The following is a 16604-nucleotide window of genomic DNA, read 5'->3' as shown; positions in this document are numbered from 1 at the left end:
CATGAAGTTATCTTTCCTTATTGCAGTGAATTACTTAGGACATATTGATTTTTTTCTCTTGCATGCACTATTAGGAACATTGATTGGAAAGCAATCAATTTCATTAAAGGGCTGTTACACTACAAAAAAATTTTTTTTTGCTTTGTTTTTTAATGAAAGACTAAACTTTATCTAAAATGTTATTAACATCAATTTAAGGGAAGGGGATTGTGGTGGATAGAATATATCAGAAATAAATTTCAAAGCTTTCCATCAGTTTAAATCATTCACATGTATGATTAATGTAACTGAAAACTATAACATGTTGATTATAGTTTAATTAATTTTGATTGCACTTAGTATATCCTGGTCTTTGTAGCTTGTATGGATCATTTCCTTTTAATCCCTAGTAAAATCTGGTGTCTCAGTGGTAAAGATGCATTGGAGAAGGAAATGGCAACCCACTAACCCACTCCAGTGTTCTTGTCTGGAGAATCCCGGGGACGGCGGAGCCTGGTGGGCTGCCATCTATGGGGTCGCACAGAGTTGGACACGACTGAAGAGACTTAGCAGCAGCAGTGGTAAAGAATCTGCTTGCCAATGCAGGAGACTCAGGTTTGATCCCTGGATCAGGAAGATCCCCTGGAGAAGGAAATGGCAACCCACTCCAGTATTCTTATCAGGATAATCCCATGGACAGAGGAGCCTGGCAGGCTACAGTCCACGGGGTCACAAAGAGTTGGACATGACTTAGTGACTAAGCAACAACAGCAAAAGCATAGTTTATCATATTATCCACCTCTTGGTTTAGAGAAATAGAGATGAGGATTTGTCTTTCTTAGAATCACTTGTGCATGACCTCTTTTGGTATAAAAAATGGAATTGGAAATAGTATACAATGTTTTTGTCATATTAGTTATGCGTAGTAACCATGAAAACAAACTTAGATCTGTTTTAAGAAGGTGCCATACTCTCTACGTGCCCTGCCTTGGGGAGGCAGCTGCAGCAGGTAAACGATGCTTTTGTGTCGGGGAAAAGGAAATTACCATTAGGAGACATACTTTCTCTACATTTCTAGACTCTGTGAAAGATGCTCCAAGGAATATATATCTGCAACAGAACATTCTGAGCATCGCTTGCCATTCAGTGCTCATAAAAAGAAAGTACAAAGAGTAAAGACAGCAACGCTGTAAGAATTTTTATTGTGTGCACCAGGATCCAGGGGAAAGGATCAGTGACCCCACAAGAGACTGAGCCAGACTGCCTGTGAATATTTCAGGGTTGGCTATGGATGTGTGGGTCGGCAGTAGCCTGCCGTGGGGACAGGGGCACTGGCAGCAGCAATCCTGGGAGGTGCGTGCTGGGATAAGTCCTCTTGGTGGTCACTGTTAGCCCTACCATAGGACCTATAGACTCAAGGACTGGGTCACCTCAGGCCAGACAGTTAACTGAGGTAACACGGCCCCATCCATCAGCAGGCAATTGGTTTAAAGATTCACTTTAATTTTGTAATTTTACTTTGCTTTAATCAGAGCATGGCCCTGTCCACCAGAGCAAGACCCAGTTTTTCCCACAGCAGTCCCTCTCAACAGGAAGCTTTCACAAGCCTCTTGTCCTCATCTGTCAGAGGGAGGACAGAAGCAGCAAGAACTACAATCCCCCAGCCTCAAGAATGAAAGCCACGATCACAGAAAGCTAACCAAAATGATCATATGGACCAGTCCTGTGTAACTCAATGAAGCTGTGAGCCATGCCATGCAGGGCCACCCAAGATGGATGGGTCATGTTGGAGAATTCTGACAAAATGTGGTCCTCTAGAGAAAGGAATGGCAAACCACTCCAGTGTTTTTGCCTTAAGAATTCCATGAACAGTAGGAAAAGACAAAAAAAAAAAAAAAAAATGACACCAGAGGATGAGTCTCCCAGGTTGGCAGGTGTCCAATATGATACTGGGAAGAGCAGAGAAATAGCTTCAGAAAGAATGAAGAAGGTGGGCCAAAGTGGAAACAATGCCCAGCTGTGGATATGTCTGGTGGTGAAAGTAAAGTCTGGTGCTGTAAAGAAGAATATTACATAGGAACCTGTAATGTTAGGTTCATGAATCAAGGTAAATTGGATGTGGTCAAGCAAGAGATGACAAGGTTCAACATAGACATTTGAGGAATCAGTGAACTAAAATGGATGGGAATGGGTGAATTTAATTTCTATGACCATTATATCTACTATTGTGGGCAAGAATCCCTTGGAAGAAATAGAGTAGCCCTAATAGTCAACAAAAGAGTTTGAAATGCAGTAGTTGGGTGCAGTCTCAAAAATTACAGAATGCTCTTGGTTTGTTTCCAAGTTAAACCATTCAATGCAATGCAATGCAAACAGTAATGCAAGTCTATGCTCCAACCACTAATGCCAAAGAAGATGAAGTTAAATGATTCTATGAACACCTACAAGGCTTCTAGAACTAACACCAAAAAATGATGTCCTTTTCATTTTAGATGATTGGAATGCAAAAGTAAGAAGTTAAGAGACATGAAGAAGTCTATGAACAAAGCTAGTGGAGGTGATGGAATTCTAGCTGAGCTATTTCAAATTCTAAAAGATGATACTGTTAAAGTACTATATTCAGTATACCAGCACATTTGGAAAACTCAATGACCACAGGACTGGAAAAGATCAGTTTCCCAATCCCAGAAAAGGGCAATGCCAAAGAATGTTCAAACTATTACACAATTGTACTCATTTCACATGCTAGCAAGGTAACGTTCAAAATCCTTCAAGCTAGGCTTGAACAGTATGTGAAACGAGAACTTCCAATGTACAAGCTGGATTTAGAAAAGGCAGGAATCAGAGATTAAATTGCCAGCATCCATTGGATCATAGAAAAAGCTAAAGAATTCCAGAAAAACATCTACTTCTGCTTCATTGACTACACTAAAGCCTTTGACTGTGTGGATCAAAACAGACTGTAGAAAATCTTAGAGATGGGAATACCAGACCACCTTACCTGCCTTCTGAGAAATCTGTATGCGGGTCAAGAAGCAACATTTAGAACTGGACATGGAAAAACAGACTGGTTCCAAATTGGAAAAGGAGTACGTCAAGGCTGTATATTGTCACTCTGCTTATTTATCTTACATGAAGAGTACATCATGTGAAATGCCACGCTGGATGAAGCACAAGCTGGAATCAAGATTGCTAGGAGAAATACCAATAACTTCACGTATGCAGATGACATCACCCTTAAAGCAGAAAGCGAAGAGGAATTAAAGAGCATCTTGATGAAAGTGAAAGAGGAGAGTGAAAAAGCTGACTTAAAACTCAACATTCAAAAAACAAAGATCATAGCATCGAGTCATATCATTACATGCCAAATAGATGGGGGAAACAATGGAAACAGTGAGGAACATTATTTTCTTGGGCTCCAAAATCACTGTGGATGGTGACTGCGGCCATGAAATTAAAAGATGTTTGCTCCTTGGAAGAAAAGCAATGACAAACCTAGACAGTATATTAAGAAGAAGAGACATTACTTTGCTTACAATTTTCCATATAGTCAAAGCTATGGTTTTTCCTGTAGCCATGTACAAGTGTGAGAGCTGGACAATGAAAAAGGCTGAGTGCTTTTTTTTTTTTTTTTTTTGAAGAATCGATGCCTTCAAACTGTGGTGTTGGAGAAGACTCTTGAGAGTCCCCTGGACAGCAAGGAGATCAAACCAGTCAATCCTAATGGAAATCAACACTGAATATTGGAAGAACTGATGCTGAAGCTGAAGCTCTAATACTTTGGCTACCTGATGGAAAGAGTCAATTCATTGGAAAAGACCATGATGCTGGGAACGATTGAAGGCAAAAGGAGAACGGGGAAACAGAGGATGAAATGGTTGGATGGCATCACCATTTCATAAGACATAAGTTTGAGCAAGCTCCAGGACATGGTGAAGAACAGGAAAGCCTGGCTTGCTGCAGTCTATGGGGTCGCAAAGAATCAGACACCACTGAGTGACTGAAAAACAACAAGAGATAGCCAGAATTAACAGGCAAGTTTGAGTGAACAACAATCCTGTATATAGGAAGGGAGACCTAAGAAGTCACCACAGATTCAAAAGATTGATTTATTGGATAGCTATGGGAAAGGAACTGACAATTGGTAAATGTCCTAAGAGTCCTAAACTAGGTTAGGAGCTCTAAAAACACAACCTGCTTTTGAAAAAGGAAGTGTCATTTTTCCAGTTTACAGAAAGTAAAAATATGTACTTAAGTAACATGCCTAGGGTCACACAGCTATTAAAATGTGGACAGGTTGGATTGGCCTCAAAATCTTATCTTTCTCACTGCTTCATTTATAGCTACATCCTTTATTTTAGTGACAAAGGCTTGTACATTCTGGCCTGATACCAGCACTTAGAAACAGCAAGGCCAGTTAAGAAAGTGATTCAGAGTCAAGTCCATGAAGATGCTTAATATAAATGAAAATATATGAACATCTTCTAGCAGTGTGTGATGTTTTCTCTTTGTCATTCCCATCAGTTTATAAATGCTTTTATAGACATTATTCCCTTTGCTCCTCATAGCAATTCAAGAGGAATACAATGCTAATAGTAACTTTCTCTTTTTACAGGTCAGAAGACTGAGGCTTGGAGAGATTATTTCTCCCCCACCTCCCTCAAGACCTCTTAGCTCCTTTGGATATACCCAAATTCTTTATACACAAAAGGGAAAGGTAGTTGTCACACCACTTTCCTCTCCAATTCCCATCCTTCAGATCTCATCATGGGCTTTCAGTGCCAGGTACAAAGCAAGATGGCAATGCAAATGGAGCTCCAGTGAATTTTACCCCCGGCATCTTTCTCATCCTCAGGTCTAGACCCTCCGAAGTTTAATACAGAAAGACACTGTGTGTTAACTCAATCCTTGCTGTACCTTGAACAAACATTTTTTCGAAAAATAGTAAGGACATTCAACAAGATACAAATTCCAAACTAAGTATGAAGACAATAATTTCAAACTGGTATGACTTGATTCAAGTGATCATCAATTACATTTTTGAGCTCTCAGTCTACTATAAGATATATTTATTTAATAAATGCTGGTCAAGTTAATTAGTTACTGACCCCACAATACTAAATGAAGAGGCATGATATGATGGGGGATCAAATATATCACTTGCCAGCTATGAGATCTTCTGCAGGTCAATCTTTCTAAGAAATTTCTCATTTTTATTTTTTTGGCTGCATCACATGGCATATGGGATCTTAGTTCCCAAACCAAGGATGGAACCCATACACCCTGCAATGGAGACACAGAGTCTTAATCACTGGGCTGTCAGGGAAATCTGAGAGAAATCTCTAGTTGTTGAAAGTGGTCTCTGATGACAGCCATCAAAAAAGAAGATTAAAAAAATTTTTTCCCCTCATTTTTTAAATGGACCCAGTAATGGCTATTTTAAGGTACTTTAGTAAAGATTAAGTAATAGCACATGCAAATGACTCTATGAAGTACATTGTACATAGTAGGAACTCAATTATCATGCATATTTATAAAACATATTTCCTAAGTTGACTGAAAGAATTGTATTTTAAAGGGGAAAATTAAAAAAAAAAGAAATTCCACTGAAAACATTCATGGCAGAGATATTTAAAAACCATTTAAACACTATTGCAGCCAATGCAATAGAATGAATAAACTCAATGGAATATTTTAGTTCTCAAAGAAAATAGGACATTTAATTATTTCTTCCATAATGGAATGAAAATTAAGTTAGGAGTTAAAATTAAGTTAGAGTTAGTCCTAGCTCTATTATTGATCATCTCCATCTCATGGAGGAAGCCACTTAGATTTTTTGAAATTCAGTGTCCTCATCAATGAAATGAGATTATCTACCCTCACTACTTCCTTTCTATGTTGTTATGAAAGCAAATTGATCTCTGAATGTGAAAGGTATTTCTTTTCCTGTACTGTATTATTATAGAGATCTATCCATATATAACATTGTTTTCTGGGTTCCCATGTGAGGAGATAGGATCTCCTTTGCCAATTTTTGAGCTTCAAATTCAGGAGAACAATGACTCTGGTAGACACTTTATGTCAAGAAAAAGTGACAAATTATTTTGAATATACTGCTTCCATTGTATTTTTCTTTGGAAGGCTTCCCATCAAATATGCTGACTGAAAGGGGCTTTTGCAGGGGAACTGGAAGGCCTTGATAGTTTGACATCAGAGCCCCTCTTGGGCTGGTGCTGATGCTGAAATCCTCAGAGAGAGATTGTGTTCCAGGATGCCCAGGGCAGTCTTTCCTCCCAGGAACGACAGTCTAGATTGAATTAGCTTTGGTTCTTTCATCACTAATTAGATGGCGCAGCAGGCCTGCTTCAGGGCACAAAAGCATTGATTCAGTTCCTGTAATAAGCCTAATGAAGTATCTTCACCGTGGTTCAGGGTGCCAGTTCTCTAAAAGTTGCCCTGAAATGTATATTGGCACACCCAGTCAATTTAGAGACACACAGAAAACAAGAAAAAGTTACACAGATATTTTATTAGTGGATATGCTTACATTTTCTACAACACTAGATTTGGAAGCGACCTTGAGATAGCAACTGGTTTATCTCTTAGATTCCACATTGGATTATGACAATACCATCCTGAGAGTCCGAATCTTTCCTACATTCATAAATGCTGGAAGTGCCACAACTGCTTTGTAACACATCCAACTATCCAGCAACCTTTACTATCCTCATTAGTATGAAATATGACTCTTGTTCATAATTGAATAGCACCCACTTGCTGAATATTATCTTGAGCCAAGAAACTTCCATGTTAAGTTGAAAATCAAATACATAGAAATGAAAGAAATTTAATAGGATAATATAAAATTCTCAGTATAAACTCATAATTTATATAGTGCCATATATTTTGCAGAGCATTTTCACATCTAGTTTCTTATAAGAGAATTTGCAGCAGAGTCTACGGGCTGGAACAATGGGCTGAGGGGAAGTCATTAAGGAGGAGAAAATAGAGAGAGAAGGTGCAGATTCACAGCATCTTAACCTTGAAAGGAATCATAAATTTTATCAAGCCTGTCCTCTCTTTCACACAGGCATCCTCTTCGCATGCCAAACTGGTAATCGAACAGCTTCTGCTTAACATTCCTAATGCAGGGATGTGTCTGGGTTCTGAGGCAGAGCTGTCCATCATTGAATGGTTCCATCTGCTAGAATTACTTCGTTATATTTAGCCAAATTCTGCCTCCTGTAACTCCTTCCACTTCTGCATTTGCTTTCGGTCACAAGAAAACACAAGTCTGTTCTTTATTCATAGCAGCATTATTCAACGCTGAAGGACTAAAAATATGTCCCCACTATGCAAATCTTCTCCATGCTAAATAGTCCATTTCTGTGAACAACTATCATGGTTTGATTTCCCAAATATTACAGATGTGGACTCTTCTCTGAAAAGACTCCAGTTCCTTGCTATTCAGAAAGTGTTCTGTATCTCAGCAGCTTCAGCATCACCTGGCAACTGGTCATAAATGCAGACTCTTAGACTTCAAGCCAGACCTACTAGCAAGCTGATTTATATGAGTGTTAAAGTTTGAGAAGCTTTGCTGGACTGTCTCCTAATACATAGCAACTCAAATTATATAAATCCTTCAAGGATAGTTTGAGGACCGCAAAATATTTTGTGATCATTTACCTGGCTCTGTGCATGATATTTGCATTAAATCTTCTATTATTGCCCTATTTTAATTGTAACTTTATTTTATTTTTTTAGCAAATACCTTACACAGTTACTACCTCCTAAGCTTATGACCAAGGATCAGTTCAGTTCAGTCACTCAGTCGTGTCTGACTCTTTGAGATCCCTTGGACTGCAGCACGCCAGGCCTCCCTGTCCATCACCAACTCCCAGAGCTTACTCAAACTCATGTCCATGGAGTCAGTGATGCCATCCAACCATCTCATCCTCTGTTGTCCCCTTCTCCTCCTGCCCTCAATCTTTCCCAGCATCAGGGTCTTGTCAAATGAGTCAGTTCTTCGCATCTGGTGGCCAAAGTATTAGAGGTTCAACTTCAACATCAGTCCTTCCAATGAATATTCAGGACTGATTTCCTTTAGGATGGACTGGTTGGATCTCCTTGCAGTCCAAGGGACTGTCAAGAGTCTTCTCCAATACCACAGTTCAAAAGTATCTATTCTTTGGCACTCAGCTTTCTTTATAGTCCAACTCTCACATCCATACATGACTACTGGAAAAACCATAGCTCTGACTAGATGGACCTTTGTAGGCAAAGTAATGTCTCTGCTTTTCAATATGCTGTCTAGGTTGGTCATAACTCTTCTTCCAAAAAGCAAGCGTCTTTTAATTTCATGGCTGCAATCACCATCTGCAGTGATTTTAGAGCCCTCCCAAATAAAGTCTCTCATCGTTTCCATTGTTTCTCCATCTATTTGCCTTGAAGTGATGGGACCAGATGCCATGATCTTAGTTTTCCGAATACTGAGGAGTTTTAAGCCAACTTTTTCTCTCTCCTCTTTCACTTTCATCAAGAGGCTCTTTAGTTCATCTTCGCTTTCTGCCATAAGGGTGGTGTCATCTGCATATATGTGAAAAATTCTTAAAGAGATGGGAATACCAGACCACCTGACCTGACTCTTGAGAAATCTGTATGCAGGTCTGGAAGCAACAGTCAGAACTGGACATGGAAAAACAGATTGGTTCCAAATCAGGAAAGCAGTACGTCAAAGCTGTATGTTGTCACCCTCTTTATTTAACTTATATGCAGAGTACATCATGAGAAATGCTGAGCTTGGAGGAAACACAAGCTGGAATCAAGATTGCTTGGAGAAATATCAATAAACCCAGATGACCAAGGATAAGACCTAGGTTTTTTCCACGTAAACCATTGCTTATCAGGTTTGCTTCTTCTCCAGTGGTATGATTGATATTTTACACCTATCTATGAAAATATACACATCATTATTAAATTTCATCCTGTTGGAACCAATCTTTCTACTCTGCTGGAATAATTTTTAAGCTTTACTTCATCAACCATCACGTGATTTCTCTCTTCCAGTATGTATCTGTTGGAAAATAGATGAACATATCTCTTTACATTTAAGACACTGATAAAAGTAGTGAATAAAACAGGGCTAAGGGCAGAATGTGGTAATATACTTCTGGAAACTCCCTTCATATATACAACATTAAATTCTACAGATGTGTGCTGGAAACCTGTCATGTGTTGGAAACTACCCTGAGTTTCACCTACAATATACAAGCAATGAGACACCTTCCTTTCCTTGAGAAGTGTGCCATCTAATAAGAATTTGGGTTTGGAGATCATGCAAGGACAAGCCTTGCCAGGGCTTCCTCCCCTTTATAAGGCTAATTACCTGAACAGAGTCAATGTTTGTGTGCCCTGAGGCAGGTCTGCTTTGCCACCTAATTAGTGATGAAAGAACCAAAGCTAATTCAGGCTGGTCTGTCACTCTCCAGACCAAGGAATGATCCCAGGACATAACCTTTCTTTTGAAATTATAAGAATAGACAGCCAACACCACAAGATTTTTATTTCTCCTGAGGAGTTCATTAAAACTAAGAGCAAATATGATCTGAAATGTGTAACTTGGAGGAAGATAATAGAAACTCATCATATATATGCACATAGCAATATTTCAGACCGATGATCCAGAAGAAAACCTGACTTCTTACTGATTTTTTATTAGTCTGCTGATGTCTTAAAATTGATCCGTCATTGGTTAAACAAGCCAAGCTTGAGACCTACAGTAAATTTAGATGAACATTAAAAAAAAAAAAAAAAAAAAGGATTCAGCTTTGTGTAAGGAAGATCTGAATAAAATTTCCTTTTTAAAAACTGACCAGTACCTGACCATTTGAGCCCATGCTAACATAATCCAATTTTAAACTACCTTGGAATTTGAAATTATTTGGGCCACAAGTCTTACCAAACTGCTGTGTTTCTAGTTCACTGGCATCTCCCTACGTTGCCTTTGAACCCAAGCATTCTTCACTTAACAACCATTCAACACATGTTTATTAGATTCTTTTTTTGAAACAGGCCTTTGTAAAACTAACATTCTATGGGAAAGAAACATAAAATAAAGAAGTACACAGGGAAATAAATGAGATAATTGTAGTTATTAACGAATGCTGCAAAGAAAATAAAACATGGTAAGTAGTGGATGACAGTGGGGTGTGCTCCTCATACTTGACCACTGAGACGAAGCCAGTGTTGTCCAGTTTTGAGGAAAGAATGTTCCTGGCAGAGGGAATGGGAAGTTTCATGGTCTCCTCTCCAAATCTACCTGAGACTTAGTCCTTGGCTCCTATGGCTCCATCCCCTCAAGTTCTCCTCACCCACTGGGATCTCAGCCAGGTGTCTGCCCTACCTTACTTTCAATGGATACTTTACATTTCCAGTTCATTTGGATATTTTATTTAAGGTATTTGTAAATCTCTCTAACTCAGGCCTTGTAGATCGAAGTCCCAATTCAGGTCTCCTTTAGACTTGAACTTCCAAGTGCTTCAGAAGCACCACCCTGGCTTGACCCTCTGATCAGCACCCAGGAGGTTTTACCCTGTTTCCCCACAGTGCCTTGTTCCTTTCTCACAGAACTTGTCACGCTTTGTTTTTGTCATTTATATGACCATCGTTCCCACCAGATAGTGAGCATGCAGGGGCTAAATCTTCAGTTGACACCATCTAGCACAGGTATCTCGGCAAAGGCAATGGCACCCCACTCCAGTACTCTTGCCTGGAAAATCCCATGGATGGAGAAGCCTGGTAGGCTGCAGTCCATGGGGTCGCTAAGAGTTGGACACGACTGAGCGACTTCACTTTCACTTTTCACTTTCATGCATTGGAGAAGGAAATGGCAACCCAATCCAGTGTTCTTGCCTGGAGAATCCCAGGGACAGGGGAGCCTGGTGGGCTGCCGTCTATGGGGTCGCACAGAGTCGGACAGGATTGAAGCGACTTAGCAGAAGCAGCAGCCACAGCAGCAGCACAGGTATCTAGCACAATACTTGACACATGCAAAGTCCTTAGACACTTGGGGTGAGTGAATAAGGAGTTATTAAGCGGTTTTAGATTCAGATTTTTCACTTTGCCTTATTTGGCTAAGTCACACTGCCATGATTTTTACTGTAGTTTTTCCCTGATGATTTTGATTATTAAGAATCATTTTGAAATGGAGTGGGACCCTATGGTCTATGCCCACAGTATCCTCAGCTGGCCTTTTGTCTGTAGAAAAACTTTAGCTAGAGAATAAGTTTAATCAGAGAAATGAGAAAATGTAGACACAAAGAAAAGTAGTCCAACAAGACTAAATAATAGTTTAGTCATTAAACAAAGTCAAGGACTTTTAGTTCCTCCTCAAGGGCTGTAGGTAATTTCTGTAGGTAATGTGAGCTGTCTTATAATTACTGAAACTCTAACCAAATGGGAGAAGTTAACTGCATGATGACCAGACTGAAGCCATGACATATAAGCTAACACTTTGGAGAACTGGCCTCAAGGATGGGAACAAACCAGCCCTAGAACTGAAGATTAATTGTGCTTAAAACAATCAAGATGTAGCTAATCAGACCATCTCATGACCAAGTTCAAAGTGACTGTCAGAGCTGACTGTGCTGTTTCTGCATTTAGCCCCCTCCCTCAGTCTATAAAAGATAATGCCTGCTGATTGTCAGTGGAGAGGAGTCAGCCTTTGGACAGGAGTCCGCCATCCCCATCGCACCCCTACGTCCATCCACCAGTTGCCAATATCCAAAATAAAGCAAACTTTTCTTTCCACTAACCTTGTATCTTTAATGGCTTTTGAGCAGTGAGCAGTCAGACCCCATCTTCAGCTAGAATTTTATGTGGCTATATTTTCATTTTGTTAGAAGTACAGTACATTTTGCAATTTAAATTTAATTCCACTCCACTTAAAATGACTTAGGGCAAGTAATCCTACTGGGCAATATAAAGTTGAGTGTTTTTTTTTTTTTTTTTTTTCTAAATGGTTCTTTTTTTTAATATTTTATTTTATTTTTTAACTTTACAATATTGTATTGGTTTTGCCATATATCAACATGAATCCGCCACAGGTATACACTTGTTCCCCATCCTGAACCCTCCTCCCTCCTCCCTCCCCGTGCCATCCCTCTGGGTCATCCCAGTACACCAGCCCCAAGCATCCAGTATCGTGCATCGAACCTGGACTGGTGACTCGTTTCATATATGATATTATACATGTTTTGTGGCACAAGATCAATATATCCCAAATTTACCTTTGGTCTATATTTTGTTCAGTTTTAAACATGTGGCAATAAATTTTTGATTTTTCACTTCATAAAGCCAAAGGATTTAATGTTTTTTCCTATCATTTTTGTGCATTTGTTCAAGAAACCTCTTGAGAGTTTTTCAACCATTCTCCTTTGACATAAAAAGAAATGCTTTTCCAGGAAGACAAGCAATTTTAATCCTGGCTTAAAACTTGGATACAGGTAACAGTGATAAGTAATATGATTTTGGGTAAAGAAGGGGACCTCCCATACCTCTCCCCAAATTCTCTTCTAGCCCATGAGTCTTTTTCTGAAATTTCAAATTAAAGCTTTTTTCTTGTTAAAATGCAAGTTCTTGGGATTTCCCTCATGTTCCAGTGGTTACTTCCAGTGAAGAGGGTGTGGGTTCGATCCCTGGGGATCTAAGGTCTGACATGCCTCATGGCCAAAAAATCAAGACAGAAAACAGAAACAGTATTGTAACAAATTCAATAAAGACTTTTAAAATGGTTCACATTTTTAAAAAATCTTTAAAAAATGCAAACTATCTTAGATGGATCAGACATTAAGCTTTGTTCACACTGAAATTTAAGGGGCTAATCATATCAGCTTTTTTTTTTTCCTGAAGACAGCTTATAAACTCCTGAGCTCTGGAGGGAGAAGGTAGGCAATAAGAAAAATAAGAAAGAACTACAGAGATGAGGATATAACAAAAGAGATGCTGGAAACCCCTTAGACTTTGTCCATTCTGTAGTTCTGCAGGAGTGATCAAGGCAAGGACCTGAGGCCAAACCTGGGAGAATATGCATTTCTCTCCTCATCCTCCACACTTAGTTTTCAAATTCAATATTGCTAAATCCTTTAACAGCTTCCTGAAGGCACATCATGAAATGTGGGGAAATAAATCCCCTATCTCTTTTGTGATTCAGAGTGAAATGTCCTCAGCTTATTGATTTTGAGTATGCAATTTATTGTGGCCAGTCATTCATTAGTAATGGGCAAAATGATTTTAAATATTCAATAATTGTGGTATGCACATTTCTGTATTTACATATGTCTTCATAAGAATCACCAAGGGTAATTTTGCATTTATCTATTCAAGCTCTGGCCAATGTTGAGCTTAGCAATAAATTACTTACAGGCACTTTTTATTTTAAAGCTTGATTAGGATTCCATACTATATGTATTTGTCAAATACTGAATAATTCAGAGGGCTTTTAATTAGTTCTCACTGCAAAGACAGGGTGGGGAGTAGGACTTAGAAGGGAAAGCAGAATAGAGCCCAGTAGAAAAAAGAGCAAGACATGAATTTCCCACTCCAAGTTAGAAAGAGAGCAAATGGTGAATTAGAGAGCTAGTCGATCATACTAAAATTTGAAGAAGTTCATCTGGGTAGATGGTTGGAGGAAGGCTGGGGTGGATACAAGCAACTAACACTATTCAGTGTTCTGGAACTGTGCTAAGACCTTTACATTCTTATCTCACTGAACCATTAGAGAAGACCTAGGAACCAGGTACCACTATGTTCCTGATCATATAAATAAGGATATTGTTGTTGAGAGATGTCACATAATGTGCCTGTTTTCCAGAGCTAAAGAGTGAAAGTTTGTCTAGCCTGTTGGGTGATGGCTATCTAACTGGTTAGAGGCCAGGCAACTTTAGAGCCCAAACTTGAAACCACGGCATTCTAGTGAGAAGACTTAACATACAGGTAGGAAGGAAGAAAAGGCAAAATAGATAAAGATCTTGGGGATGTTGGGATCAAAGATATGTACACTACAGCCTCATTTTTGCTGTGAGGTGTCCTCAATACCTACAGTCAATAGGTAGGTGTTCAATCTTTTCTCCTCTGGGATCCCATGGTACTTTACATGTAACTCTGTTATAACATTTTCATAGTCTGATTTGTTCTTTTTTATATCCTGACTTATAAATTAATTCTTAACAACTTTATTGACATACGATAAACTCCACATGTTTAAAATGTACAATTTGATGTTTGACTAATGTATATACCCATGAAATCATCATCACAAACAAGTCAGTGAACATATCCATCACATCCATAGGTTGGTTGTTGCCCCCTTTAAGACCTCCTTTTATTTCTTGTATCAGTCAGGATTTTCCAGAGAAACAGAACTAATAGGGTATACATTATAAGGAATTGGCTTGTGCAGTTATGGAGACTGAGAAGTCCCACAGTCTCAGGTTGGCAAGCTGGAGACCCAGGAGATTCAATGATGTGGTTCCAGTCTGAGTCCAAAGGACTGAGAACCAGAACACATAATGTAAAGTAAAGTAATGCTTGAAATTCTCCAAGCCAGGCTTCAGCAATACGTGAACCGTGAACTTCCAGTTGTTCAAGCTGGTTTTAGAAAAGGCAGAGGAACTGGAGATCAAATTGCCAACATCTGCTGAATCATGGAAAAAGCAAGAGAGTTCCAGAAAAACATCTATTTCTGCTTTATTGACTAGCCAAAGCCTTTGACTGTGTGGATCACAATAAACTGTGGACAATTCTTCAAGAGATGGGAATACCAGACCACCTGACCTGCCTCTTGAGAAATTTGTATGCAGGTTAGGAAGCAACAGTTAGAACTGGACATGGAACAACAGAGTGGTTCCAAATAGGAAAAGGAGTACGTCAAGGCTGTATATTGTCACCCTGCTTATTTAACTTCTATGCAGAGTACATCATGAGAAATGCTGGGCTGGAAGAAGCACAAGCTGGAATCAAGATTGCCAGGAGAAATATCAATAACCTCATATATGCAGATGACACCACCCTTATGGCAGAAAGTGAAGAGGAACTAAAAAGCCTCTTGAGGAAGGTGAAAGAGGAGAGTGAAAAAGTTGGCTTAAAGCTCAACATTCAGAAAACGAAGATCATGGCATCCGGTCCCATCACTTCATGGGAAATAGATGGGGAAACAGTGGAAACAGTGTCAGACTATTTTTTGGGGCTCCAAAATCACTGCAGATGATGACTGCAGCCATGAAATTAAAAGACGCTTACTCCTTGGAAGGAAAGTTATGACTACCCTAGATAGCCTATTGAAAAGCAGAGACATTACTTTACCAACAAAGGTCTTTCTAGTCAAAGCTCTGGTTTTTCCACTAGTCATGTATGAATGTGAGAGTTGGACCATAAAGCAAGCTGAGCGCCAAAGAATTGATGCTTTTGAACTGTGGTGTTGGAGAAGACTCTTGAGAGTCCCTTGGACTGCAAGGAGATCCAGCCAGTCCATTCTGAAGGAGATCAGCCCTGGGATTTCTTTGGAAGGAATGATGCTAAAGCTGAAACTCCAGTACTTTGGCCACCTCATGGGAAGAGTTGACTTATTGGAAAAGACTCTGATGCTGGGAGGGATTGGGGGCAGGAGGAGAAGGGGACGGCAGAGGATGAGATGGCTGGATGGCATCACTGACTCGTTGGATGTGAGTCTGAGTGAACTCCGGGAGTTGGTGATGGACAGGGAGGCCTGGTGTGCTGCGATTCCTGGGGTCGCAAAGAGTCGGACACGACTGAGCAACTGAACTGAACTGAACTGAATGGTTAATCTCCAGTCTGAAGGCTGGAAGCTACAGCACAAGAGGAGCTGATATTTCTGTTTGAGTTCAAAGCCAGGCAAAGACTAATGTCCCAGCTCATACACTCAGGCAGGAGGAGTTTTCTCTTGTTCACCCTTTTTGTTCTATTCAGATTTTTGGTTGACTAATGAGACCCATCCACATTAGGGAGGGCAATCTTCTCTATGCAGGCTACCAATTCAAATGTTGCTCTTGTCCAGAGACCCTCTTACAGACACACCCAGAAGAAAGCTTGACCAAATGTTAAGGCACTTTGTAGCCCAGTCAAGTTGGCAGATAAAATTGACCATTACACCTCTTTCCCTTGTCCCTGTTTCCAGGCAACTAGTGATCTTTCTCTGTCACCTATTTCTTGGACTTTTATATAAATAAAACAAAACTGTATGTACTATACTCTTTTTTGTCTGACTTTTTCTTTAAACATAATTATTTCACCTATGCTGTTGCATGTATAAACAGTTAATTCATTTTTATTGCTGAATAGTTTTTTACTGTGTAGATCTATCACAATTTATTTATCTGTTCATCTGTTGATGGACTTATGGGCTGTCTACAGTTTTTACCTATTACAAATAAAGCTGCCATGAATGTTTAAGTACAAGCCTTTGTGCGGATATATACTTTTACTTCTCTTGGGTAAATACTTAGAAGCGGAATTGGTGTATCATAATAGTAGGCATATGGTGAAACTTAAAAAATGACCAAACTCTTTACCAAAGTGAGTGTTATTTTATATTCTTACCAGCAGTAGAT

The sequence above is a fragment of the Bos taurus genome, chromosome 15 (genome assembly GCF_002263795.3).
Source record: "Bos taurus isolate L1 Dominette 01449 registration number 42190680 breed Hereford chromosome 15, ARS-UCD2.0, whole genome shotgun sequence".
NCBI lineage: Eukaryota > Metazoa > Chordata > Mammalia > Artiodactyla > Bovidae > Bos > Bos taurus.
Note: the sequence above shows the minus strand (reverse complement) of the source record.